General features: G+C 40.2%; 1 protein-coding gene and 1 pseudogene across 28 annotated transcripts in view; one reads left to right on the top strand and one right to left on the bottom strand.

Annotated features, from left to right (window-relative positions):
- Positions 1–27,375, bottom strand: part of PARD3 (par-3 family cell polarity regulator) — a 627,365-nt gene that overhangs the window by 391,352 nt on the left and 208,638 nt on the right. The window lies entirely within an intron of this gene.
- Positions 216–27,365, top strand: LOC309655635 (deoxyuridine 5'-triphosphate nucleotidohydrolase pseudogene; annotated as a pseudogene). The gene is made up of 2 exons: positions 216–486; positions 19,014–27,365. The product of its transcript is annotated as a deoxyuridine 5'-triphosphate nucleotidohydrolase pseudogene (transcript).

Here is a 27,375-nt window from a genome sequence, read left to right as displayed (position 1 = left end):
TGTAAAAGGATCTCACACCTTTTTAGAAGACAGTATCCACCCCCAGAAAACCAAACACCACTGGGGGATCCTGAATTCCAGGGTCCTTGGTTGAACCTCTGCTGTGACACTTTGCCTCGTCTGTACAGTGGTCTCAGCGCATCACCCTGCTCTCCCCCGATGAAGTCAACACAGTCAATACCTTGGACACGATATAAGGAATTTAAAAGAACAGTATGAATGACCCAAGGACTGAAAGAAAAGGTGAGAGAGACAACGATGTAGAAGAAAGTAAGAACAGGAAACCATCTGCAAGCCGAGGAGACCCCGGGGATTCTGGATCCGGTGGCAAACCAACCCAGAACCTGACTGCTATGGGGCCCACACTCCTCACCAAGAGTTTTATCTCTGAAACCACTGAAAATGCTGGAAATGTCTTAATGATCCAGAAGCTGGAAACTGCTCAGACAATAAAATCACTCTCACACACAAGAGACCCCACAGACCGTACAGTCTGTCTACACAGTCATGATAGCAAACGCAGAAAAGGCCACTGTTGGGACATTTAAACACAGTTCCTACAACCTTGCAAACTAGCCTAAAAGAAAGGAAAATATAAACTCCCAAACTGGCCAAATTAGTGCTTATTGTAAAACACAAATCTAATTAGACACTTAACATCAAAATTGCCAGAAATAAACACACACTTCATGTAAACAAACCATTAATGGGCTGTTGCTTTTTCTTTGGAAGAAGCACATTATTTATAAACTGCTGCCACCTTAAAACTGGCCTGACTCAATCCTGTCAGACAGTGAAACACACTTAGGCAAGTGGTAAATTAGGAGGGGGAAAAAAAAGTCACTTCACAAATTGTGACATCACTAAGTGTCATAAATGAATAAAACAGAATGAATTCAGCCAAGAAAGAAAGGCTGAATTAAACTTTCACATGTGATGAAACTATAAGTTCACTTATCAGTTTCCCCTCATAAAATAACAGTAATGGAAAACCCCTCAAATTAGTGATCCAGAGTTCCTGGTGTCAAATATTCCCAGTGGAGCCTTCAAAACCACAAGAGAGTCAGGAAATCTGAGCGGCAGCTTGCACGGGCGCTCCGGGAAGACTGGCCGCTGTGCCCTAACCTGGCCGCCTTCCTGGAAGCTACCACCCGGTGACGTCCCTGGGATGCACGCTCCCTGATAAACAAGACACAATACGCGTGCAAAGAAATGGGTCTGACTGATGAGAATCTAACGAAAGCTGTCTCTGTCACAGGACTTGAAAGAAAAGGAGCTTTGCAAAGACACAACACCAATACTCCAAGCACTCTGGAAAGCACTTCCACCCCGGGAATTTGCTCTTCGGAGGCAGCTGTCAGCTTCATTCCACTTCCTGGAGGATGAGCTCAGGGGCTGGACCCCAGATATTGTGGTCTCTGTACCATCAGTGCCAGGCGGGACACAGGTGCCAGGGTGAACAGAGCAGCAGATCTGCTGGGGTGAAGCCCTGCGAGAGGCAGGGCCGAGAAGCTGGGCAGAAAGAATGAAGCACAGAAAGAGTCTTCGAGGGCGAAGGAGAGTCACCGGGCCAGAGGCTGCAGAGGAAGAAGAGGGAGGCGGGGCCACGGCCCCTCCTGCAGGGCAGCTGTGATCCCAGGGGGAGGGCTGCTGAGTTTCCACCCTCTTTCAAACAGAGAAAGCAAACGCACAGGTTCTCATAGACCTGGAACAACAATCCTTGATTTGCAAACAAATAATACAGCTTCACAATGCCTTATCCACGATTCCAACATCAAATGGCTCCAGAAACGAACCTGTTTTTGTAAGTTTCTGAGAAGCATATTTGCTGGCAAAACCGAATCTGGACCGATGCAAGATTATTTATAATATGCATTTGCTCGCATGTTGGTGAGAAGGCACGTGTCCCCGCAGAGCCGTCAATGATTGGACTACAGAGTTCTGCCTTCAGCATCACAGGGGATGTTACATGTTCTGATCACCTTCCCTACTGCCTTTCTAAAATGGGAAAGAATCTGGACTCTAACATCTGGCCGTAGGGATTTCAGGCCAAGGCATCGTGGCACTCTCAGTGGTGTGCTGGCTCTCGAGAACTCACGGTTAAATTTTCAGGAATTCTGCAAACCCACTGTTAACATAGTCATCATTAAAATTTACTTATGCAAACTTACAATGAAATAAATTCAGTTAAAATCAAAGGTAAGAAATAAATAAAAACTCACCCCTTCTTAATTACACTACTGCGTTTCACTGCTCTCTGTGGTCTGAGGATATGCATGTCTCTCTCATCCACAGGGTGGAAATGTTACATAATGGTGTAAATGGTGTGTTTCCAACTCCACGCTCACTGACGACGTCACACTGGTTCTTGAAATGGGCCGCGGTAGAGCATTCACACCACAGAAACCAACAAACTCTACAAATCAGTGGGTTGTTGAACATTTACGGGCACATCTGTGCTTTAGGCTCTCTTGACACTCTGAAGACAAAGATGAACCATGAGTACCTCACGATGGTAGAGCTCAGAACGGGCTCCAGTGCACAACAGACAGTGTAGAAGGGGAATTTGAGAGACAGATCTATGGAGCAGAAACTTCAGGAACCCCAGGGCCCTTTCCCCAGGGTTCTGTTAGCAATCAGAGAACAAGCCCTGCAGGAAGCCTCCTTCCTGGCCTCCTACCCCATTCCCAGGGCATTACTTAGAGGTCAGCTCCCAACTGCCAGCAGGCATCTGAGAGGGATTAACCATTTTATTCAATGTTAAGGCCCCAGGGCCTCAACCTGTGCCTTGCACATAGTAGGTACACAGTAAATATTTACTGAAGGAATGAATGAATCCTCCAAAGCACCTTGTGGTCCAATACATGCTATATTTCAAATGCCGTAAGGTAAGAAAAAGTGCCAAACAAACAGACCATTTGCTAAACCTCTTCTAGTAGAAGAATTCATGAGGTGAAAAAAATGAGTACTCTATTATATTTATAAAGATAGAAGTATATGAAATTTCCTTTGCTTTCTGATTTAAGTAAGTAGTTTTGCTTGAGTCTGAAATCTATTACTTGCAATATTGTTTCTATGAAAAAAACAACAGAGTTCTAAATAACTGATTTTAAAATGAGGTTTTAGAGCACAAATCCAATTCCTAAGTTGGAGATAGAAGCCTAAATATATAGTCACCATAGCAACTTTTTCACAAGCTCTCATAGTCTTAATTTGAGATACAGGTAAAATTTTAAAGAAAAAAAAAACCCACCATTCAAAACAATTAAATAATCAAAACATTCCATAAAGACATATTCACAATAATATAGAAAATACAGGAGCCAATTTTTCAGGAGATAAAGTTAATGTTTCTTTCCTAATCTTAATACATTATTTATAAGACACTCGGAAGGTTTCTTATTTGTTGCCTAAGAGAACCATCATCCTGTACATAACTGTGCGTAACTGGTATTTCACACATGGTATCTGCATGAGAAACACAAATGCAAAGAGGAGGGAAGGATTTCCAGTGCATATGCACCTAACATTCTAAATGCTTCCTCTACAGAAATGGAAATTTAAACCTCCCCCATCTGTAGAATGAGACTCAGAAAGCCTTCCGCCCTAAGATCCAACCTACGTTCCTAAAGGAATAACAAAGTTCTCTTATTCTACGGAGCCTCAACAGATCAAGTCTGGCCTCACGGGCAACCTCCAATTTGAATCTTGTGCAAACCCCCTGAAGCCCAAGACGGCACACCCTCTCCTGCTGGCAGCATAACCTCTGTCTCCTGAACTGAGGAAGCCACAGGTCTGCAACAGGACAATCCATCTTGCGTGGCAGGTGTCGGATCACAGTGAGGAGCGGCTCTGGGCAGTTCTGCTGCCTCACCTGCTGCTGTTTTTCAGAACCATCTCTGCACACAGCAGCTACAGGAAGCCCAGGACAAAGCATGTTCTTTAGCCCTGGTGCACCGCACTTTAAGAAAACCCACCATATATCTTTATCCCACAAATAGTGAATACTAAGTGCCATAGGGACCCACTCCATCCAGAAAAATATCCTTACAATAATTTTTAGGGACCTCCCTGGTGGTCCAGCAGTTAAGACTCCTGCTTCCAATGCAGGGGGTGCTGGTTCGATCCCTGGTCAGAGAACTAAGATCCCACATGCTGGAGACCTTCAAGATGGCAGAGTAAGACATGGAGATAACCCTCCTCCCCACAAATACATGAGAAATACATCTACATGTGGAACAGCTCCTACAGAACACCTACTGAATGCTGGCAGAAGACCTCAGACTTCCCAAAAGGCAAGAAACTCCTCACGTACCTGGGTAGGGCAAAAGAAAAAAGAAAAAACAGAGACGAAAGAATAGGGAAGGGACCTGCACCTCTGGGAGGGAGCTGTGAAGGAGAAAAAGTTTCCACACACTAGGAAGCCCCTTCACGGGCGGAGACGGCAGGTGGCAGAGGGGGGAAGCTTCGGAGCCACGGAGGAGAGCGCAGCAACAGGGGTGCAGAGGGCAAAGCAGAGAGATTCCTGCACAGAGGATCGGTGCCAACCAGCACTCACCGCCTGAGAGGCGTGTCTGCTCAGCCGCCGGGGCGGGTGGGGGCTGGGAGCTGAGGCTCGGGCTTCGGTCGGATCGCAGGGAGAGGCCTGGGGTTGGCAGCATGAACACAGCCTGAAGGGGCTAGTGCGCCACAGCTAGCCGGGAGGGAGACCGGGAAAAAGTCTGGAGCTGCCGAACAGGCAAGAGACTTTTTCTTGCCTCTTTGTTTCCTGGTGCGCGAGGAGAGGGGATTCAGAGCGCCGCCGAAAGGAGCTCCAGAGACAGGTGCGAGCCGCGGCTATCAGCGTGGACCCCAGAGACAGGCATGAGACGCTAAGGCTGCTGCAGCCGCCACCAGGAAGCCTGTGTGCGAGCACAGGTCACTATCCACACTGCCCCTCCCGGGAGCCTGTGCAGCCCGCCACTGCCAGGGTCCCGTGATCCAGGGACAACTTCCCCGGGAGAACACATGGCGCGCCTCGGGCTGGTGCAATGTCACACCGGCCTCTGCCGCCGCAGGCTTGCCCCGCATCCGTAGCTCTCCCTCCCCTCGGCCTGAGTCAGCCAGAGCCCCTGAATCAGCTGCTACTGTGACCCCGTCCTGTCTGAGCGAAGTAGAGATGCCCTCAGGTGACCTAAACGCAGAGACGGGTCCAAATCCAAAGCTGAACCCCAGGAGCTGTGCGAACAAAGAAGAGAAAGGGAAATCTCTCCCAGCAGCCTCAGGAGCACTGGATTAAATCCCCACAATCAACTTGATGTACCCTGCATCTGTGGAATACCTGAATAGACAACGAATCACCCCAATATTGAGGTGGTGGACTTTGGGAGCAATGGTAGACTTGGGGTTTGCTTTCTGCATCTAATTTTTCTCTGGTTTTATGTTTCTCTTAGTTTAGTATTTAGAGTCTATTATCATTGGTAGATTTGTTTATCGATTTGGTTGCTCTCTTCCTTTTCTTTTATATATAGACAAATATTTCTTTTCCTTTTTCTCTTTTTGTGAGTGTGTATGTGTATGCTTGTTTCTGTTACTTTGTCTATATAGCTTTGCTTTTACCATTTGTCCTAGGGTTCTGTCTCTCCTTTTTTTTTTTTCTAAGTATAGATTTTAGTGCTTATTACCATTGGTGGACTTGTTTTTTGGTTTGGCTGCTCTCTTCTTTCTTTCTTTCCTTTTTTTTTCTTTTTTTATTACTTTTTATTTTTTAATTTTTAATAATTTTTTCATTTTTTATTTTAATAAATTTTCTTTCTTTCTTTCTTTTTTTCTCCCTTTTCTTCTGAACCATGTGGCTGACATGGTCTTGGTGCTCCGGCCTGATGTCAGGCCTGAGCTTCTGAGGTGGGAGAGCCGAGTTACGGACATTGGTCCACCAGAGACCTCCCAGCCCCACATAATATCAATCGGTGAGAGCTCTCCCAGAGGTCTCCATCTCAACACTAAGACCCAGCTCCACCCAACGACCAGCAAGCTCCAGTGCTGGACACCCCATGACAAACAACAAGCAAGACAGGAACACAGCCCCACCCATTAGAAGAGAGGCTGCCTAAACAATAATAAGGTCACAGACACCCCAAAACACACCACCGGACGAGGGCCTGCCCACCAGAAAGACAAGATCCAGCATCACCCACCAGAACACAAGCACTAGTCCCCTCCACCAGGAAGCCTACACAACCCACTGAACCAACCCTAGGCACTGGGGGCAGACAACAAAAACAACGGGAACTACGAAACTGCAGCCTGCTAAAAGGAGACCCCAAACAGTAAGTTAAACAAAATGAGAAGACAGAGAAATACACTGCAGATGAATGAGCAAGGTAAAAACCCACCAGACCAAACAAATGAAGAGGAAATAGGGAGTCTATCTGAAAAAGAATTCAGAGTAATGATAGTAAAGATGATCCAAAATCTTGGAAATAGAATGGAGAAAATACAAGAAATGTTTAACAAGGACCTAGAAGAACTAAAGAGCAAGCAAACAATGATGAACAACACAATAAATGAAATTAAAAATTCTCTAGAAGGAATCAATAGCAGAATAACCGAGGGAGAAGAACAGATAAGTGACCTGGAAGATAAAATAGTGGAAATAACTACCACAGAGCAGAATAAAGAAAAAAGAATGAAAAGAATTGAGGACAGTCTCAGAGACCTCTGGGGCAACATTAAACGCACCAACATTCGAATTATAGGGGTCCCAGAAAAAGAAGAGAAAAAGAAAGGGACTGAGAAAATATTTGAAGAGATTATAGTTGAAAACTTCCCCAACATGGAAAAGGAAATAGTCAATCAAGTCTGGGAAGCACAGAGAGTCCCATACAGGATAAATCCAAGGAGAAACACGACGAGACACACATTAATCAAACTATCAAAAGTTAAATACAAATAAAAAATATTAAAAGCAGCAAGGGAAAAACAACAAATAACACACAAGGGAATCCCCATAAGGTTAACAGCTGATCTTTCAGCAGAAACACTGCAAACCAGAAGGGAGTGGCAGGACATATTTAAAGTGATGAAAGGGAAAAACCTACAACCAAGATTACTCTAGCCAGCAAGGATCTCATTCAGATTCGACGGAGAAATTAAAACTTTTACAGACAAGCAAAAGCTAACATAATTCAGCTCCACCAAACCAGCTTTACAACAAATGCTAAAGGAACCTCTCTAGGCAGGAAACACGAGAGAAGGAAAACACCTACAATAACAAACCCAAAACAGTTAAGAAAATGGTAACAGGAACATACATATCGATAACTACCTTAAATGTAAATGTATTAAATGCTCCAACCAAAAGACATAGACTGGCTGAATGGATACAAAAACAAGACCCATATATATGCTGTCTACAAGAGACCCACTTCAGACCTAGGAACACATAGAGACTGAAAGTGAGGGGATGGAAAAAGATATTCCATGCAAACGGAAATCAAAAGAAAGCTGGAGAAGCAATTCTCATCTCAGACAAAATAGACTTTAAAACAAAGACTATTACAAGAGACAAAGAAGGATACTACATAATGATCAAGGAATCAACCCAAGAAGAAGATATAACAATTGTAAATATTTATGCACCCAACACAGGAGCACCTCAATACATAAGGCAAATGCTAACAACCATAAAAGGGGAAATTGACAGTAACACAATCATAGTAGGGGACTTTAACACCCCACTTTCACCAATGGACAGATCATACAAAATGAAAATAAATAAGGAAACACAAGCTTTACATGATACATTAAACAAGATGGGCTTAATTGATATCTATAGGACATTCCATCCAAAAACAACAGAATACACTTTCTTCTCAAGTGCTCATGGAACATTCTCCAGGATACATCATATCTTGGGTCACAAATCAAGCCCTGGTAAATTTAAGAAAATTGAAATCGTATCAAGTATCTTTTCTGACCACAACACTATGAGACTACATATCAATTACAGGAAAAAAATCTGTAAAAAACACAAACACATGGAGACTAAATGATACACTACTAAATAACCAAGAGATCACTGAAGAAATCAAAGAGGAAATCAAAAAATACCTAGAAACAAATGACAATGAAAATACAACAACCCAAAACCTATGGGATGCAGCAAAAGCAGTTCTAAGATGGAAGTTTATAGCAATACAATTCTACCTCAAGAAACAAGAAACATCTCAAATAAACAACCTAACCTTACACCTAAAACAATTAGAGAAAGAAGAACAAAAAAACCCCCAAAGTTAGCAGAAGGAAAGAAATCATAAAGATTAGATCAAAAAGAAATGAAAAAGAAATGAAGGAAATGGTAGCAAAGATCAATAAAACTAAAAGCTGGTTCTTTGAGAAGATAAACAAAATTGATAAACCATTAGCCAGACTCATCAAGAAAAAAAGGGAGATTACTCAAATCAACAGAATTAGAAATGAAAAAGAAGTAACAATGACACTGCAGAAATACAAAGGATTATGAAAGATTACTACAAGCAACTATATGCCAATGAAATGGACAACCTGGAAGAAATGGACAAATTCTTAGAAAAGCACAACCTTCCAAGACTGAACCAGGAAGAAATAGAAAATATAAACAGACCAATCACAAGCACTGAAAGTGAGACTGTGATTAAAAATCTTCCAACAAACAAAAGCCCAGGACCAGATGGCTTCACAGGCGAATTCTGTCAAACATTTAGAGAAGAGCTAACACCTATTCTTCTCAAACTCTTCCAAAATACAGCAGAGGGAGGAACACTCGTAAACTCATTCTACGAGGCCACCATCACCCTGATACCAAAACCAGACAAAGATGTCACAAAGGAAGAAAACTACAGGCCAATATCACTGATGAACATAAATGCAAAAATCCTCGACAAAATACTAGCAAAGAGAATCCAACAGCACATTAAAAGGATCATACACCATGATCAAGTGGGGTTTATCCCAGGAATTCAAGGATTCTTCAGTATACGCAAATCAATCAATGTGATACACCATATTAACAAACTGAAGGAGAAAAACCATATGAGCATCTCAATAGATGCAGAAAAAGCTTTTCACAAAATTCAACACCCATTTATGATAAAAACCCTCCAGAAAGTAGGCATAGAGGGAACTTTCCTCAACATAATAAAGGCCATATATGACAAACCCACAGCCAACATTGTCCTCAATGGTGAAAAACTGAAACCATTTCCACTAAGATCAGGAACAAGACAAGGTTGTCCACTCTCACCAATATTATTCAACATAGTTTTGGAAGTTTTAGCCACAGCAATCAGAGAAGAAAAAGGAATAAAAGGAATCCAAATGGGAAAAGAAGAAGTAAAGCTGTCACTGTTTGCAGATGACATGATACTATACATAGAGGATCCGAAAGACGCTACCAGAAAACTACTAGAGCTAATCAATGAATCTGGTAAAGTAGCAGGATACAAAATTAATGCACAAAAATCTCTTGCATTCCTATACACTAAGGATGAAAAATCTGAATGAGAAATTAAGGAAACACTCCCATTTACCACTGCAACAAAAAGAATAAAATATCTAGGAATAAACCTACTGAAGGAGACAAAAGACCTGTATGCAGAAAACTGTAAGACACTGATGAAAGAAATTAAAGATGATACAAACAGATGGAGAGATATACCATGTTCTTGGATTGGAAGAATCAACACTGTGAAAATGACTATACTACCCAAAGCAATCTACAGATTCAGTGCAATCCCTATCAAACTACCAATGGCATTTTCACAGAACTAGAACAAAAAATTTCACAATTTGTATGGAAACACAAAACACCCCGAATAGCCAAACCAATCTTGAGAAAGAAAAATGGAGCTGGAGGAATAAGGCTCCCGGACTTCAGACTATACTACAAAGCTACATTAATCAAGATAGCATGGTACTGGCACAAAAACAGAAATATAGATCAATGGAACAGGACAGAAAGCTCAGAGATAAACCCACACACATATGGTCAACTAATCTATGACAAAGGAGGCAAGGATATACAATGGAGAAAAGACAGCCTCTTCAATAAGTGGTGCTGGGAAAACTGGACAGCTACATGTAAAAGAATGAAATTAGAACACTCCCTAACACCATACACAAACATAAAATCAAAATGGATTAAACACCTAAATGTAAGGTCAGACACTATAAAACTCTTAGAGGAAGACATCGGCAGAACACTCTATGACATACATCACAGCAAGATCCTTTTTGACCCACCTCCTAGAGAAATGGAAATAAAAACAAAAATAAACAAATGGGACCTAATGAAACTTAAAAGCTTTTGCACAGCAAAGGAAACCATAAACAAGACCAAAAGACAACCCTCAGAATGGGAGAAAATATTTGCAAATGAAGCAACTGACATAGGATTAATCTCCAAAATTTACAAGCAGCTCATGCAGCTCAATATCAAAAAAACAAATAACCCAATCCAAAAATGGGCAGAAGACCTAAATATACATTTCTCCAAGGAAGATATACAGATTGCCAACAAACACTTGAAAGGATGCTCAACATCACTAATCATTAGAGAAATGCAAATCAAAACCACAATGAAGTATCACCTCACACCAGTCAGAATGGCCATCATCAAAAAATCTACAAACAATAAATGCTGGAGAGGGTGTGGAGAAAAGGGAACCCTCTTGCACTGTTGGTGGGAATGTAAATTGATACAGCCACTATGGAGAACAGTATGGAGGTTCCTTAAAAAACTAAAAATAGAACTACCATATGACCCAGCAATCCCACTACTGGGCATATACCCTGAGAAAACCATAATTCAAAAAGAGACATGTACCACAATGTTCATTGCAGCACTATTTACATTTACCAGGACATGAAAGCAACCTAAGTGTCCATCGACAGATGAATGGATAAAGAAGATGTGGCACATATATACAATGGAATATTACTCAGCCATAAAAAGAAACGAAACTGAATTATTTGTAGTGAGGTGGATGGACCTAGAGTCTGTCATACAGAGTGAAGTAAGTCAGAAAGAGAAAAACAAATACCGTATGCTAACACATATATATGGAATCCAAAAAAAAAAGGTTCTTAACAGCCTAGAGGCAGGACAGGAATAAAGACACAGACATAGAGAATGGACTTGAGGACACGGGGAGGGGGAAGGGTAAGCTGGGATGAAGTGAGAGAGTGGCATGGACATATATACACTACCAAATGTAAAACAGATAGCTAGTGGGAAGCAGCCACATAGCACAAGGAGATCAGCTCAGTGTTTTGTGACCACCTAGAGGGGTGGGATAGGGAGGGTGGGAGGGAGATGCAAGAGGAAGGAGATATGGGGATATATGTTTATGTATAGCTGATTCACTCTGTTATACAGCAGAAACGGACACAACAATGTAAAGCAATTATACTCTAATAAAGATGTTAAAAAAAAAACCCAAAAAATGAAAGATCCCACATGCCTCACAGCCAAAAAAATAATAATAAATTTAAATAAAATGGTATGAAATGAACAAAATGGAACAGAAAAGAATAGAAAATATCAATGTATACTTTAAGTAGGAAGGCTGTTTACAAAGTTACATATTTGTTCACTGGGCCACCACGTCAAATGCACCTCTTCCTGTAGAGTGTTTGTCCCAGGGACATTGGCAGGTGTGGAGACACTGCTGGTTGTCACAACTTGGGGAGGGTGCTATTGACACTAGCTGGTACAGGTCAGGGAAAACCGCTAAACCTCCTACAACGCTCAGGACAGTCCCACGCAACCAAGAACAATCCAGCCCCAAATGTCTCCAGTGCCAACACTGGAGACAGCCACAAGTTTCAAGACCACTAACTGACCTTGTAGTTCACGCCATCTGAGGGTCACTCCTATAGGGCACACGTATGCACCGCTGTAAGCGGAATCTGCTAATACTTAAGAAGTAAACGTAGGGCTTCCCTGGTGGCACAGTGATTAAGAATCCGCCTGCCAATGTAGGAGACACGGGTTCGAGCCCTGGTCTGGGAGGGTCCCACATGCCACGGAGCAACTAAACCCATGTGCCACAACTACTGAGCCTGTGCTCTAGAGCCTGCGAGCCACAACTACTGAGCCCACCAGCCACAACTACTGAAGCCTGCGTGCCTAAAGCCCGTGCTCCGCAACAAGAGAAGCCACCGCAATGAGAAGCCCGTGCACCACAACGAACAGTAGCCCCCGGCCACCGCAAATAGAGAAAGCTCGCGCGCAGCAATGAATATCCAATGCAGCCAAAAATAAATAAATAAATTTATTTAAAAAAGAAGTAAATGTAACCGTAGCCTCTCAATGGACACAGTTAAAACTTGGTTCCAATTTTTTTTCCTATAATAAAAATGACGGATGCTTTCTGCAGAGAGTTGTGAAACTGAAAGAGAATAAAGGATTTTGTGACAAATGAATAAAAAGACAGAGCAAGGCAGGACAGTCTCATAATCTGTAAATCCTTTACCAGAAAGTAATAAATTCCTATGCTCTATACGTTGTGAAGAAGCCACTGGTTTCAGGTTTTGCTTTTTTTTTTTGGTTTAAACTTCGCAATTTTTCACACAAGAACTTTAACAATAAGACAGCTCTCACATCATCAGAAACCACCAGAGAAGTTACTAGAGTTGACTAAAAAATCCTAAAACAGAAGATGGTGAGAAAGGGAGAACCAGAAAGAGATAAAGGAGAGACAAGACCAAGCCAGGAAAACACAAGCAGAAACCTACTTCCTATTCACTGCTTGTGCTTTTCAAACCACAATGCAAGTTGTAGTGTTTTTGGTTTGAAACTGCTAAATTTTGAGCCTGCAGACAGAGGCACTGCCATGGAAAAGCACAGCCTGGTGAAGGATTGAACGCAGGCAAGCTCCTCTTTGCTTTTCAAACTGCTAAGAAAGAGACGAAGCAACAGAACAACAACAAACTGTAAAGTTCCAAGTTAAGGATTTTGCTTAAAATATTTTTTAATCACAGTCTAATATATTTTCATCATTATATTTAAAAGAAACCTAATTACGTTCAAAAGAAAAGTGGATGTGCTTGCTGTCACTAATGAGATCTCAGGGCATGAGAATTATTTCAGAAGCAGCAGCTAGTATCCAAGGGTGCATTTTTTTTCATCATTTGCGTTAAGCAGAAATTTTATCAGAAGGCCAATTAATAGTCAATGTAATAGCTTTGCAGAAGGAGTACTAAATTAAGTGTGTCAACACCGTACACTCAGTGCCTGCTCCTGTCTTGCACTCATCAAGAAAATTACATGAGTGAAGCTTCATTCTCACAGACGATGGCCAATCAATGGCAACTCATGACAAGACTCAAGATGATTCCAGTTGTTTTAAACATCTGGTAGAAATAATGCCATGAAAAGGAGCTTAGTCCCTGCAGATTTTTCACAAGGAAGCAAAAAAAAAAAAAAAAAAAAAATTTAAGCTCACAGTCTAATACTGTTTTAAATTCTGCATCTATTTTTATATTCTGAAAAAAAAAAATCCCATGTTTTAATGAACTAGATCCATCAGAAACATATACAGAGTCTGTATCAAAGGAAAACAGCTTTTCTTAAACCACTTTCATTAAAATTAAGCCAATATTATATACTCACATAATATTACATACTCATATATTATGTATAAACTTAAAGGCTATCAAAATCCTCAAAATTCTACATCATTCTAGCTCTAAAACAACTATGTAATTCTAGTTTTAAATTTCTACAATAATCCAAAACAATTCAGATTTGACCACTTACAAAAAATGGGACTAGATGATAAGTTTGAAGTGATTTAAATGTTATCCATGCAGGTGGTCAAAAAGAAAAAGTTATATCATTTATTGGTTCAAAATAATACCTGCCCTTATGACGCCCTGACCCAGAGGTACTCAAAGTGTGATCCCTGGCCACGGGCCTCATCACCACGAGGGGACTCAGTAGAAATGCAAATACTCAGGCCCCACCCCAGACTTACTGCATCAGAAACTCTGGGGCTGGGGGCTAAAATCTGTTTTCCCAAACCCTCCAGGCAACTCTAATCCAAAGTCAAGTGGGCAAAGCGCTGCCCTAACCTGCAGGTGACAAGAACAAAGACCAGCTAGAGTGTTAAGACGTCCTGTGCTAAGCGACATCCACGACTTAGCTCGTTTAACCCTTATGATGATTTCATGATGTAGGAACTCGTATTCTCATTACACTGGAGCAGCTCTGGCTCAGTCATATTAAGCACTAAACCGAGACTCTACAAAGCCGTGTGAAGCCAAAGTTTACTGTTAACCACTATTACCCGCAGCATGCAAGGAGTATGTCCCTCCCTTTCTGCTCTCACAGTACAAGTTCGTCCACTCAGTAACTCACATAAGCTTTGTGGAAACGGGCAGCTTCCCTCAGGACGTAATTTCAGTCTTCTATCACACGTAAAAAGCCTCACATGCGTTGACGCTACCCTCCTCAAAAAATAGGCAGGGTGTGAATTTCAGATGACCACTGGAGTCCACTTTCATCAGTTCAAATTTTTATTAATTGCTTGACTAAAGAATAACTTAGGGACTTCCCTGGTGGTCCAGTGGGTAAGACTCGAGCTCCCAATGCAGTGGGCCTGGGTTCAATCCCTGGTCGGGGAACTGGTTCCCGCATGCGTGCCGCAACTAAGAGTTCGCATGCCACAACTAAGAAGTCTGCACATCTTTAGTCCACAACTAAAGATCCTGCGTGTGGCAACTAAGACCCGGCACAGCCGAAATAAATAAATAAATTTTCTTTTTTTTTAAAAAAAAGAGTAACTTATGTGTAGCCCATCTCGCAATGTGATCTCTGCAATGTGATCTCCTGTTACTGAATCAAGGCCAAGTTTCCACAACTGGCTCATCTCTAACCAAAATCCCAACTGCCCCAATCTAAAGGGATGAGGTGAGAGACAGAAGGTAACAGGCACTTGGGGAGTAGAGCTTTCAAAGTGGCCTGAGGCCCCTTAAACTCATGGGACGGGCCAAACACCACCGTTGCTGGAAAGCACTTGTCAACAGAGACAAACATGTGGACAAGATCTCAGTGAGAATCTAGCAACATGGACGTTGAGAGGGAAAACACTGATAACAGTTCTATCAAAAATTCATAACAACACCCTTAACTATACACAAGAGGAGATGCATTAAATAAATCACTGTACATCCAAGGTATTTTAAACCAATATAGCTATTAAAAATATATTCACAGGCATGGAAAGAACAAATGACACACCCCAAAATATTAACATATCGTAGTAAACATCTGATATTGTAGAATTACAGGAGATATATTTTCTACTTTGTACTCCTTTGTTTTTCAATGTCTTACAGTATAAGCACGTTTTAATGTAAAATATATATTTATGATAAAATGAAATTAGAAAAAAATACCATAAATAAATTACTTGTTCTATACCTCTAGAACCTACTGAATCTTCAACATATATTGATAGTAAAGTAATAATGAAAAATTGTTTTAAATTTTGAAGTTAACACTTTATATTACTCACTAAAACGCTGAATATACTAGATGAATACATTTTTGTACAAAGAAGAAAAATAAATACTTTGCAGATCAGAGCAATTATTACCAATACTCATTTTATCAATAAGTTTCAGGATTCCACTGGGAATAAATACATAGCTTTAATTTTCACTGTATTAACCGAGTGGTGTTCCTCTTCTTTCATATTGTTTTAGACATTTGATGTATTCTTTTGGTTCAACACAGTGAATGAGCACATTAGAATTTAAGACCATCATGGAGAAGGACCCCTGACAGTCAGGTAAAACACTCAGTACTGCTGGAACACAAATGAAATTATCTGAAAAGGCAAGAAATTACTAGCCTGCTGTCTAGTTTTCAAACACACAAAAGGAAGAAATGTTTTTAAATTTTTTAACTTATTCCACAAGTTATTTTTCTGAAATTTAGTTATTCAATATTTGATAATAAGAACACAAATTTTCCGAGTCTACAACGGCGAATGAAACTTTCAAATCTTCGCCCAAATTTACAGAACGGGTAACATTACTGAACTCTTCATCAAACAGTTAGGGGGACACCCTCACCGTCAGCCAGTTCCCATCCGCAGATCAATTCAATGAACATTAGGAATTTACAGTAATTTACAAGAGGAAATATGCAGAAACAAGATTACTTACTCTGCTTAGTTTCTTTATTTTCATACAGCCATTTAAAAATAGAACAGAAGGGGTTTCAAAGACAGATACACAGCATTTTTTACCAAACATTTTAAGCAGAAACAACATAAATAATCTGCCAGAATTATGCCACATCATTTTTCCCTTGGGAAGATAAATGTTACACATACCATGTGTATTAAATAATTATGACTGGAGATAATCACAGCACACATAAAACGTATGCATCACTGCCAAGAATTCACCTAGAGATTTATTACACTGAGACACACAGCTTTTAAGCTCTGTAAGGAAGGCACATGTTTAGCTCTTAATATTACCTAGAAATGTTCATCAAGATTAGGGAGGGGACACGAAGCACTCGGGTGAGTTTGCAATCGGATGGATTACTACGGAGAGCTGTCTTATTCTCACTGCATAACCTGACACCTATTGCTCAAGTGGCAACTCAAATTAAAATATTGTTTAATGGTGAGAGAAAAAATACACTGTGGGGACAGGAAAAATGTATTTCAGGCAATGACTATGCTTAAAATGGCTAATTAACCAGCAAACTTTGATCATCATTTCTATTCACTACTGAAAAGTTAGCCTACATTAAACAAAAACTTTCCCAAGACTCGATAAACGTGGTTGTGCTTCTGTGGGCTCTAAAAGCTAATGAGATGGTGACAAGAGTTACACAACGGGGTTGGCGTCCTGGGACAGCTCAGTCTCCATTGATCAAGCACAAAGTCTCCCCATTTGATGTTTTAGGTTCTACCAGTTAGCCAGCCTGTTCTTTAAAAACCTATTTGAAAGCAGTAACATCGATTAACCCTGGAAACAGTTTTCTATAAGTCAGAACAATCTCTTCCTTTCATTTTTAAATCTCATTTCCTACAGAAGTTTCTCCAATGTTTAAAACAGCATGAAATTCACTACCCAAATAGCATTAAAATCTAACCTTAAACATAGTGGTTTATGAAAAATCCTCCTCAACACTCCAGCCTTCCAAACAGGAAGTGTCTTTCTTCTCTTTGATTCGAAGACCAAGAACTAAAGAGTCATAGAAGAGGCACCTTTGATGGGCTTTATTTTTGTAAATACTTTGGACAGGATTGCCTCCTAAGTTTTTCTTTGGTCTCTACCACATCCCAAGTCCTATTTCCAGTGCATCACTCTCAGAAGTTAGGTCATCTGAAATAGTCAGGTCTCAATTATTGGGAACAGAATGATCCAGGAATATCCATCATTGGACCTTCCATCTGCTGAGTCCAACCAAGCAAACCACCCAAGCGTCGATAAAGAGGATGGGCAGGAGCTGGAAAACTGAACCGCAACCATCGGATAGCTCTCATCTCGAAAGTTCCATTTTTTAATGTTTTAGCTGATATCTTCCAACAAGAGAAACTTCAAGCCAGTATGTTTTTTCCATACGTTAACTGTGATATCTTTTAAAATCCAGTATCTTGGAAACCGCTGGCAATAGTCCTAATTCCCACATAAGAAACTCTGAACTAGAAGCCCTGTTGGGATACGCTATGGATTTGTCTCAACAGAACTCTGATGGTTCCCTCTGACTTGGAGCATTTGACCACAAAGCCTTATTTAAATAAGACAACAGAGGCAACTTTCAATAATTTTCTCCTCTGAAGGTCTAAAGATTTTATGATGCACCTCATAAAGTCGAAAAGAAATAAAACATAGCCCCCTCCCCCCGCCTTCACTTTGTAGAGGTAGAATCTCTTCTGTTTTGAATCCACAATATAAAGTAAGACCAGTAGGTGTAAGCTTTGTTGCTGTTGTTGAAGTTGGTTCTCGGAATTGTGTCGGAATCCAGCCAATCCCTGCTTCCCATTGATGCAGCTCTGCTTTTTCATTACACTGGCTGCCATTTTAGCAACAGAACATTTATAGTATCTCCTAAAATACACTGAATTTACACACTGGATAGAGTTGGACTTAGAAGGGTTTTGTTATTTTAAAAGATATCCCACGATCCTCAAACAGGAATAAGTTTCATTGAAACACTAGAGTTACAAATTTTATCTCAAAAAGTGAACTTCATTGTGTATCTATCTTTGGATGCGTCATGCTCTTCCACTCAGCCCCTCCATGTGGGAAGCTGCGGGGGTTCTCTGACCTCTCTGTGAGAAGGTCCTAGCATCAGAGACTGGACAGTGCAAACATCTGAGCCAGCACACACTTCTGCTTCTTCTGGATGACCACGTCCAGACAGCTCGAGGAGGGGTACCATCCGCCAGACAGAGGTCCACTCCCGTCAGTGAGAATCACCCCGTTTTCAATCAGCATTGCCAATGACCTAATAATAAGGCGAGAACTTTGCTGGACTTTCTCACGTCTAAGCCAACTCAGTTAAAAGGAAATCCCACAAGTTGTGTGAAATGAGTCATGATTCATTTGTTGATTCCTTAACAAAAAGCTGGAGCACCTGTAAGTACTATGGCTGGATGCACAGATGCACATCCAGGAAGATATGGTCCCTTCACGCCACCACGTGACATGAACATCATTGCTGAATGCTCTCCATCTTTATGTACTGAACCAGAGAGAAACTGAATCTTTCCCTTAAAAAAAAAAAAAAAAAATATATATATATATATATATGTGTATATATATATATATATATATGTATATATATATATTACAGTGCAACGTAAAACATTTCAAGGAAATCATGTTCGCAGAGGCTTAAGAAAAACAAGTGTCCCAACTTGGGGCTTACATATTTTACAATCATTCCATATTTAGAGATAATTAGGACTTTTTTCCAACTCAGATATGAGAAAATGTTGTTTTGCTCTTTTAACTCTAAGTTAAAAAACAGAAGTTTAGTGTGCTGGTCTCCTCCTGCTCTCTCTCTCTCTCTTGTCCCCCCTGCTCTCTCTTGTGCTCACGGTCTTCCCTGCCCACGCCCTTCTCTCAAGAGGCCCAAGTCATCTCCCCCAGCAAGTGGGCCCGGCCTGCGGGGGAGGGCGGCACGCAGCCCCACCTTGTCCGGCTCTCGGAGCACACCACCACCTGGACCAAGGGGTATGCACGTGCCGTGGGCTATGACCTGAACAGCACCTGTGATTACATACTACCCTACCACCTATGGGGAAAGCCCTTGTGAAAACCGACATTCAGGTAGCTCTTCCTTCTGGGTGCTATGGGAGAGTAGCTCCACATTCTGGTTTGGCTGCACAATACTTCATAGATGTAGGGGCTGGTGTCACAGATGAAGATTAGAGAGGAAATGTTGGTGTCCTACTGTTTAATTTTGGCAAAGTCTGAAGTCAAAAAGGGTGAATTGCACAGCTCATTTGTGAACGGATATTTTACCCAGAAACAGAAGAAGTTCAAGTTTTAGATGATGCTGAAAGGGGTTCAGGGGGTTTTGGTTCCACTGAAAATAATTAAAACTTTATGCCAAGAAAAGACATTTTAACTCTTGCATACGACTGATGTAAGGCTTTAAGGGAACTTCAGTAAATGGACTGAGAAAGCCTTTAAGGTGTCAAAATAACCATTATTAGAATGTAATGGGAAAACCTACTGAAATGTTACGTCAGTGCTGACTGAAGTGACCACACCCTTACATAAAGCAGCGCTTCACACACTTGATGCTCCATAAACGATGCGACATAATCCAACAAGACAATGACACTTGGGAGGTACTGTCATCAGACTTCAGCACGTGCTAGCGAGGACTTCGGAGAATGGCAGCAAATCACCACTAATCAACCCTCCTGTCCTCAGCAGCCAGGTTCAGAGCCAGGAAGTAACTCACCACAAGCCACAGTGGTCGCCAGACAGGGTTCCTGGGTCAGAACCCGCACAGACGCGGTTGACAAGGGAACCCCAGGCCTCCTCTCCAGTCCCCTGAACCCGAGTCCCCAGAGCAGACCCTCAGGGGCCACACAGGAAAACGGTGTGGGGACTGGAGTTCCCAGCCAGGTTCTGCATTCAGAGGAGAAAAGGCCTTTGTTTAAGTGGCTCTGAACAATAGAATAATTGCAAAAATGGTGTATTGGATAAATAGCAAATTCTCAGGGAAACTACAGAGAGGTAAGAGAAGACGAGCAGATGAGGGGGCAGGACGCCTGGCTCAGTGGAGCACATTCGATCTGCCGGGATGCATGATTTTATGGAACACGCTAATGACGATGGAAGAAAATCTGGGAAGAAATACAAGCATGAAACAAAAAGCAAGAGTGAGATGTGAAAGATTACGTAAATCACGTATTGGGGCTTTAGAAGAAAGGTGTTTTTTTTTAAACCCCCCACTGGACCAAATGAGTTGTAACACATAAACAGGCACTGTTCTGTTCAAAAAAATAAGACCCTCACTGTAACATTTACAATTCTACAAAAGACTCCATCAAATTCTGCCAAGGCATACCCAGTGGCTGGCAACTGAGGCTCTGGAAAGATAAAATCTGAAACTGCATACTGCCGTTTTATGTATTTCACTGCTAGGCTAGGATGCATTTAATGCACAAATGCCAGCAGGCCAGGATACAAAAATTTACTATGGATGTGCTTTAAGTTAATGTTGATTCCAACAGTTTACCATCCATCAACTATTCTAGTGCCAATTAGCACCATAAAAACCATGCGTAAATATTTGAAAAACATGTTAGCAATTAAAGGGAGGAAATATTCCACATTAAAATCAGGAAGAGACTTTAGGTTAAATGCTAAAAGGTAACTACATTCTCAGAACATCAAGTTTCACAGCATAACACAAAATGCTATATGCACTCTAAACCAAAAATACAACACGTAGATCCTATTTAAAATTCAGTAAATGCCAATTATTATTTACTGCTTTCAAAACGAATAGGTCTTCTAACAACATGAGGTTTTAAACTTTGTGCGTCATTAACTTATACTCCATGTTAGTGATGAAGTGTTGACAAATGCTTTCAGTGAACTAAGAATGTGAAATATTCTGAAGAAAGGTAGCTTAGGTTCTTTCTTTGTACTAACTTTTTAATGCTTGCCTTTTTTAAACAATAGGAAAAGTAAGAGTGCCTGGCACATGGCTTAAAGTCAAGCTTTCTTCTTAAGTAATCTAAAAAGAAGAACATAAATTCTTCATCATTTAAAGACTTTACTTTCTAAGCAGAGTAATCCCCATAGTTAAAAAAGAATTTTAATATAAACTGAAAGAAATTTAATATGCCAAGTTAATCAATGACAACTCAACAGCCTTTCATAAGGAATCAGGATCCCACAGAATTGGGGCCATTTTTTAAGTACTGAGCTTTAAGACTGGGACAAAAAAACTTTTAACAGTAGGAATTGATATATTTTTATCAAGACTACACCAACTCTTTCATCTTTCACAATGAGAAAAATAGCCAAAATCATTAACTCATGGGGAAAAATCTAGAATACTAATAGTAAGATATTTCGATGGCATTGACTACAATATTTGAGGACCTATTAACTGGTTGAAAATGGATAAATAGATGCAGTCTTTTAAGAATAGTAATTCAAATGTTAGCTTTCAAGACACAGACTGTGGTCCCGATCCATTCAAATAGAATGATGCTGCCACTATTCTACTTGAAGAAAATGTTGGGAAGTTTTACTTATATTTTAAAAATTCAATTAGAAGACAAAATCTTGTATATTGCATGTATAGGAAAATGATCTCCTAGGAAAAAAATAAGTCAAAATAACTGAGGAACAAAACAAAGTTATAGGATCAAAGAATAATGAATACTTCAAGTTTTGCTTTAACTATTAGAAAGCCTTGTACCAAATACATGCCTGAACGCTTATCTTGCATTATTATTTTACTATCCTTATTTTTTTCTAATATCCTCAAGATGTTTTAGCTTTTTTGTAATCATATGTATCTTATAAGGCCACTATGCCCAAATTCAGTGCTATCCCCCATTTTCTGAGAAAACACCTCCACTCACCCGCACACCTACCTTCCTACCACCCATCCAAAGGGGTGGGCGCCTGGTAAACACAGGTGTTCTGAGTGGTTCTACTTCAACCCCACGAACACTGCCACCATCACTGCACCTGCACCCTCCCCTTCCAGCCACACTGATGAGATCAGAGTTGGACTTTTGATCTAAACTGGACCAACTGCACTATCTCCCCGAGGAACCTGCAGGTGGGACTGAAAGACTGAAAGAGGCTGGGACTATCGTAAGACACATTTAGGGATGTGAGACAGACAAATTATAACATGGAAATAGAGGGGCAAAGAAAGCTGCTCTAGGGGAGGAAGAATAAAGCAGAATTCCAGAAGCAAGCAAGAAATCACGTCTTGAGAAGCGGGACTTTTGGTGTTCCTAATGCCGTTTTAGACCTTGTTCCTGTTCTTGTGCTAGTTGAGGTTATGAAGAACCCCTCTGGTACCATCCCAATTTCATTCTTCTTACACTAACTTGACTTGGTTATTGTTATGTGGAACATCAAGAAACTCAACTGAATACAGCCTCACATCCTACGTGCAATAAAGATTTAACATATGTAACTGTGCTACCACTCTTCAATCCCTTGGCTTAAGATCATTTAGATGAACAAAGTTAAAATGTTTGGGTTTCTTCTGTCCATACCTGTTCCAATCATGGACTTCAAGGGTGATAACTAAGCCTCCCCAACACACTCTTTCCCTTCTACTAACCCACAGCCCTTCACTTTTCTATGTCCCACCCGAAAATATCTAGACAAGGATATTTCTGGTTCATAGATTGTATTTTATACAAAAACTTTCTGAACACATACATGTACCTGACCCCATCTCACCAGCAGGCATGGGTGATAAAGAAAAGTATAATAGTGAGTTTAACTTTCTCAGCCAGTAGCACAGCAATGCTCAATGGACCCAGTGGTTCACCTGGGACAGAGGAGTATCACTCACCAAACAGCACCCTTTCCAAAGTGGGTCACTGTTATCACTAGAATGTGATTTTATCTCTGAGTAGTTTGGGGAAGAAAATAGATGAGAATTACTCAGCTACTTGAAAAGTAGGAATTGTGCTTTATTCAATTTTATATCCTTGGTGCCCAACACATCATGTAGAATATACTACATGCATAGAAAATAATTACCAATCAGAATACCTAGAAAATACAAAAGGCATGATATAATTATTATTATTACCATCATCATTATTATTTTTTCAAGACTATTTCTCAATCAAAGAAAGATGCAGACAATTGTGGTATTACTGGCCGTATATAATAGGTTTGGACAAAGTAAGACCTTTCAAACACACCTCCCTGTAGGGACACATCTCTCAGCTCCTACTTACTTACTGACACATGGGTTGCACATCTCTTTGCTCAAAAGTATGGCTCAAAAGTGAGTCATTATATCCCTCATTGCTACAGCCCAAATGATCTATCACGGCCACATCAGAGGCGCATTTATGACTTGCTTATTCCAAAACCAATTTGAGTGCGTGCTGTTACAAAGTTTTTGGTAGCTATAGTTCTTAACGGAAATTCTGCTTCATTTTATCAGCCATATGGAATTATAGGCAAGAATCACATTGTAAACTATCATCATTGCCTTGATCTTTAGAACAACAGATAAAATACTTATCGTGCCTACGAACTCATTTCCTCAAAGTGTCAAGTCCTAAGTAACTTAGAAATGAGTCCTACCTTCTTTCTGACGGTCCCTTGACTCTATAATAGGAAATCTGCAAGAGTGTAAAGCTACCTATTGCAAAGACAGCTTCCCTTCCACGATGTCCCCTCACCCCAAGTATACACACTTAGCTTTTATTCCAGTTACACGGAACCACTGATCAATTAAATGCTGCTTCCAAACCCACACATCTGCTATTCCTTCTCCCTGAGATAAACAACTCGTATAGGATTAAAAGACTTTTTTTTTTTCTTCAAAGTCTTAAGTTTTCTGGAGACTCGATGCCAAAGCACTCCCTCTTGTCATTCTTCTGTCCTTGGTCCACATGTCCTCTTAGTACTGGTGCCACACCCTGCCTTTTACTTCAGCTAATTGTGCACATCTTACCAGAGCTCAATCTGATTGAATTGATCTTATTGGCAAAGTAGTATTTTCAAACGATCTAAGATAAAAAGGCTTGTAGGCTAACTGGTACAAACTTGTTATGATTTTCTATAACCCATGCCTTAGGGGTCTTGCCCTCTTATGTGTAACTGCTAAGTACCCACGCATTTTTAGGCAAGTGTCATAAACTCTAGAGGATTAGCCAGAGATGTTTTTTAAGCCCAATTTTATTTTAAACTGTAAGTGTCTGGAGTTTTCACAACACTTTCTAAAAGAAAAGTGCAACACTGAGTTGTAAATTCTACCTGAGTTGCGATAGTTACCAGTCAGAATAGACACATATCAATGAAAGAGAAAACAAGATTGCTACCTTTTTAACATCCCAGCAAGTCAAGATTCCTTAAGTGAATGCCCACTGGTCAATGTCACAATTTCCCCTGTAAATCATTATTCCACAGTTTAATAAATAGACTTACTCACCAAACAGAAAGACACACAATAACTGGTGAAAAGGATGACTCCCAGGACAGCAATATAATCTGACCTTACTTACTGGATGAGAACAGAAGCGATTATAACAACAAAAACGCACTTGAGAGGCTTCTACCGCCTGTCAAAGTGAAGAAGAACACAATGGGTGTATTTAAGATGATCCTGGGAGCTGAGCTGAGATCCTTCATGTTGTATAGAAACAGGCATTTAAAATGAGTCCGTGAAGTTTTCTTATTTAACAAAATATCTTTTACAAAGTAAAGGATTTTAAAAGTTTGAATTAGAAGCTGACATAGGTCATGTGCCTTAATTACATGCATCATAAAAACGAGTATGTCCTACTGAGTAATTCAAAATAGTGGTAAATGTTTGGCTTCCCAGGCAAAAGAAATTGCTTAATTTCTAAGACTTAAACATGAGAAACCATAACTAACCATGATTTGTGAAGAAATCAGAGTCCAAACAGAATCTGGGGAGATTTTTTATAGACCTTTAGAAGGCTGACTTTATTATATCCTAAATATTTTTTCCATTTGCTTCTATACTGGGGTATTGGCATATATCAATAATATTTCTCAAACACAGAACAACTGTTGCTCAAATCTAGGCCATGCAGAAAAAGTTAATGATACCACAGATACTTATCAAAAGCAAATACTTTTATATATGTTAAATCTAATTCTAATGCTTAAAGAGTTTAAGGGGTTGTTACATGCATAGGACTTGATAATGAAGAAAGGACACAAGCTTAGTACAGACAATGTCACAGAAAACCAAAACGATCTACTAAATGGAAATACATTCATTTTTTTGGTTTCCCCCTTGTAATGCATTTTTTAACATTTATCTTTTTAATCCATGAATCAGTGAGGACAATATTTTGCTATTTATGGGTACAAAACAGCCCTGTCCTAGGTATACCAGGGTATACTTAAGTATGTAACATCACAAGATACAGTAAATTTACTTTACTAGACAGTATAGCATAGTAGGATTAACCAGAGATATACTTCAATTAGAAAATGCTTTAAAATAACAAAGTCAATGAACATTTGACTGTACAATTTATTCTGTCAAATATAAATGTTTGTCAGTGTATGTGTGTAAATTATACTGTCAGTCTCAACACAGCCAAGTGCTTTTGTAAGCTGCAAAACAATTAATAAGCAACTCTCTAAGGGGTGTACCAAAAATTTTCCAGAACACGCCAGATATGGTCAAAGATAAGGGATAAAAAAATTTTTTGATACATGGCTCTAGTATTAAAAACAATTCCTATGTATGAAAGTCAGTGTCAACAGATGCAAGAACTTTATTTTAAAACTTCCAGGGAGACAAAGCCTTTCAAGAATGGGGCCAGTACCCTGCAATCTGGTTTGGGGGTGGGGGAGTGGTTACAGAACAGCAGAAAGCACGCATGCCCAAGGAGTTCTTTTTACTCCTTTTTCTTTTGAGACAATGGTATTAAATTTTAATCACGTTTTCATGAGTTCCAAAGGATAGCAAGGGGAACAAAGTGTCAGCCCTCTTTGGATGTGTTGAGGCATTTGCAACAAACTCAGCTTTTTCATGCAAAACAACAGAATTTGAGGTCAAATTAGTCTCTATCCTTTCCCTCTGGGCATGTTCTCAGGTTAGGACTCTCTCAAACCACTATTTGGGGTAAGGTTTTAAAGAAAAAAAAAAAAATTCTTGTGGTAAAAATAGGTGGCACTGCTATTCAACATTAAGAGAGCAACAGCTGAGGTTCCGGTCCTGCGAAGGGGGCAGGGACCAGGAAATATTCTTGATTACTCCAAATTTCTGATGCAAATTACACTCTGTCTCCAATCTTGGGGGTGGTGAGGTGGGAGGAGGAATGAGAACAAGATATCCCCTTTACACCACCCCAAACATTTTGTGTTGCAGGAATTAAATTACTCCAGCCTTAGTCTTCATTCACCATGGCAATTACAAAGGTGAAATGATGGGAACCTTATCTTGCTAAAAGTTTACCAACTGCTTTGCATTTTTCCTCTAATTTCGCACCAGTGTCATCAGATTTCTCAGTTTCAATTTCCACTTTACCCTTATCCAAAATCATATTCATTAAAACCAGGTACAGGGTGGAAGCCATGCTGAAATGTCATCCTCCCATCAGACAGCCTAGTAATCGGTGAAGCACACTTAGGACCATTGGTGGAGCCCACTGCATCTCTGCTCCGAGGACAGGCAGCCAGGACCACTTGCTTACTCTAGAGGTCCATTTCGGTTTTCCATCTTCCAAGTTTCTTACCAGAAATTTTAAGGGAGGATTACCATTTTTTTTTTAAGTCTATCATTTCTATAACTGTTAAAACCATTTTTCAAAACCAAGCAGAACGTAAACAATTTCAACCAAATGAATGATTGTTTAACTTAAACTAATGCATCTTTCTAGTTCCGTGAACACCAGTTAATTCTACTCTATACTAACCATGACACTGCAATCATTCATCCTTCTAAATACAACCATATTTTGTTTCACCATTCTTTTAGTTACCCAGATTATAAACTTAATACTGTAATATGCTAAGGATAGACAACAATGACTCTTTGGGGGTTTTTAACATCTTGAAAATTAGAGTTTAAAATACGTGCTTTAGAATGAGTTGCTGGAGCCACAGGGCTCAACAGAAGCACTTACATATTACTTCATAAGATATTATGAATTT

Source organism: Balaenoptera physalus, assembly GCF_965194825.1.
Source record: "Balaenoptera physalus genome assembly, chromosome: 2".
Classification (NCBI taxonomy): Eukaryota; Metazoa; Chordata; class Mammalia; order Artiodactyla; family Balaenopteridae; genus Balaenoptera; species Balaenoptera physalus.
This window is presented reverse-complemented; position numbering and strand designations above follow the sequence as displayed.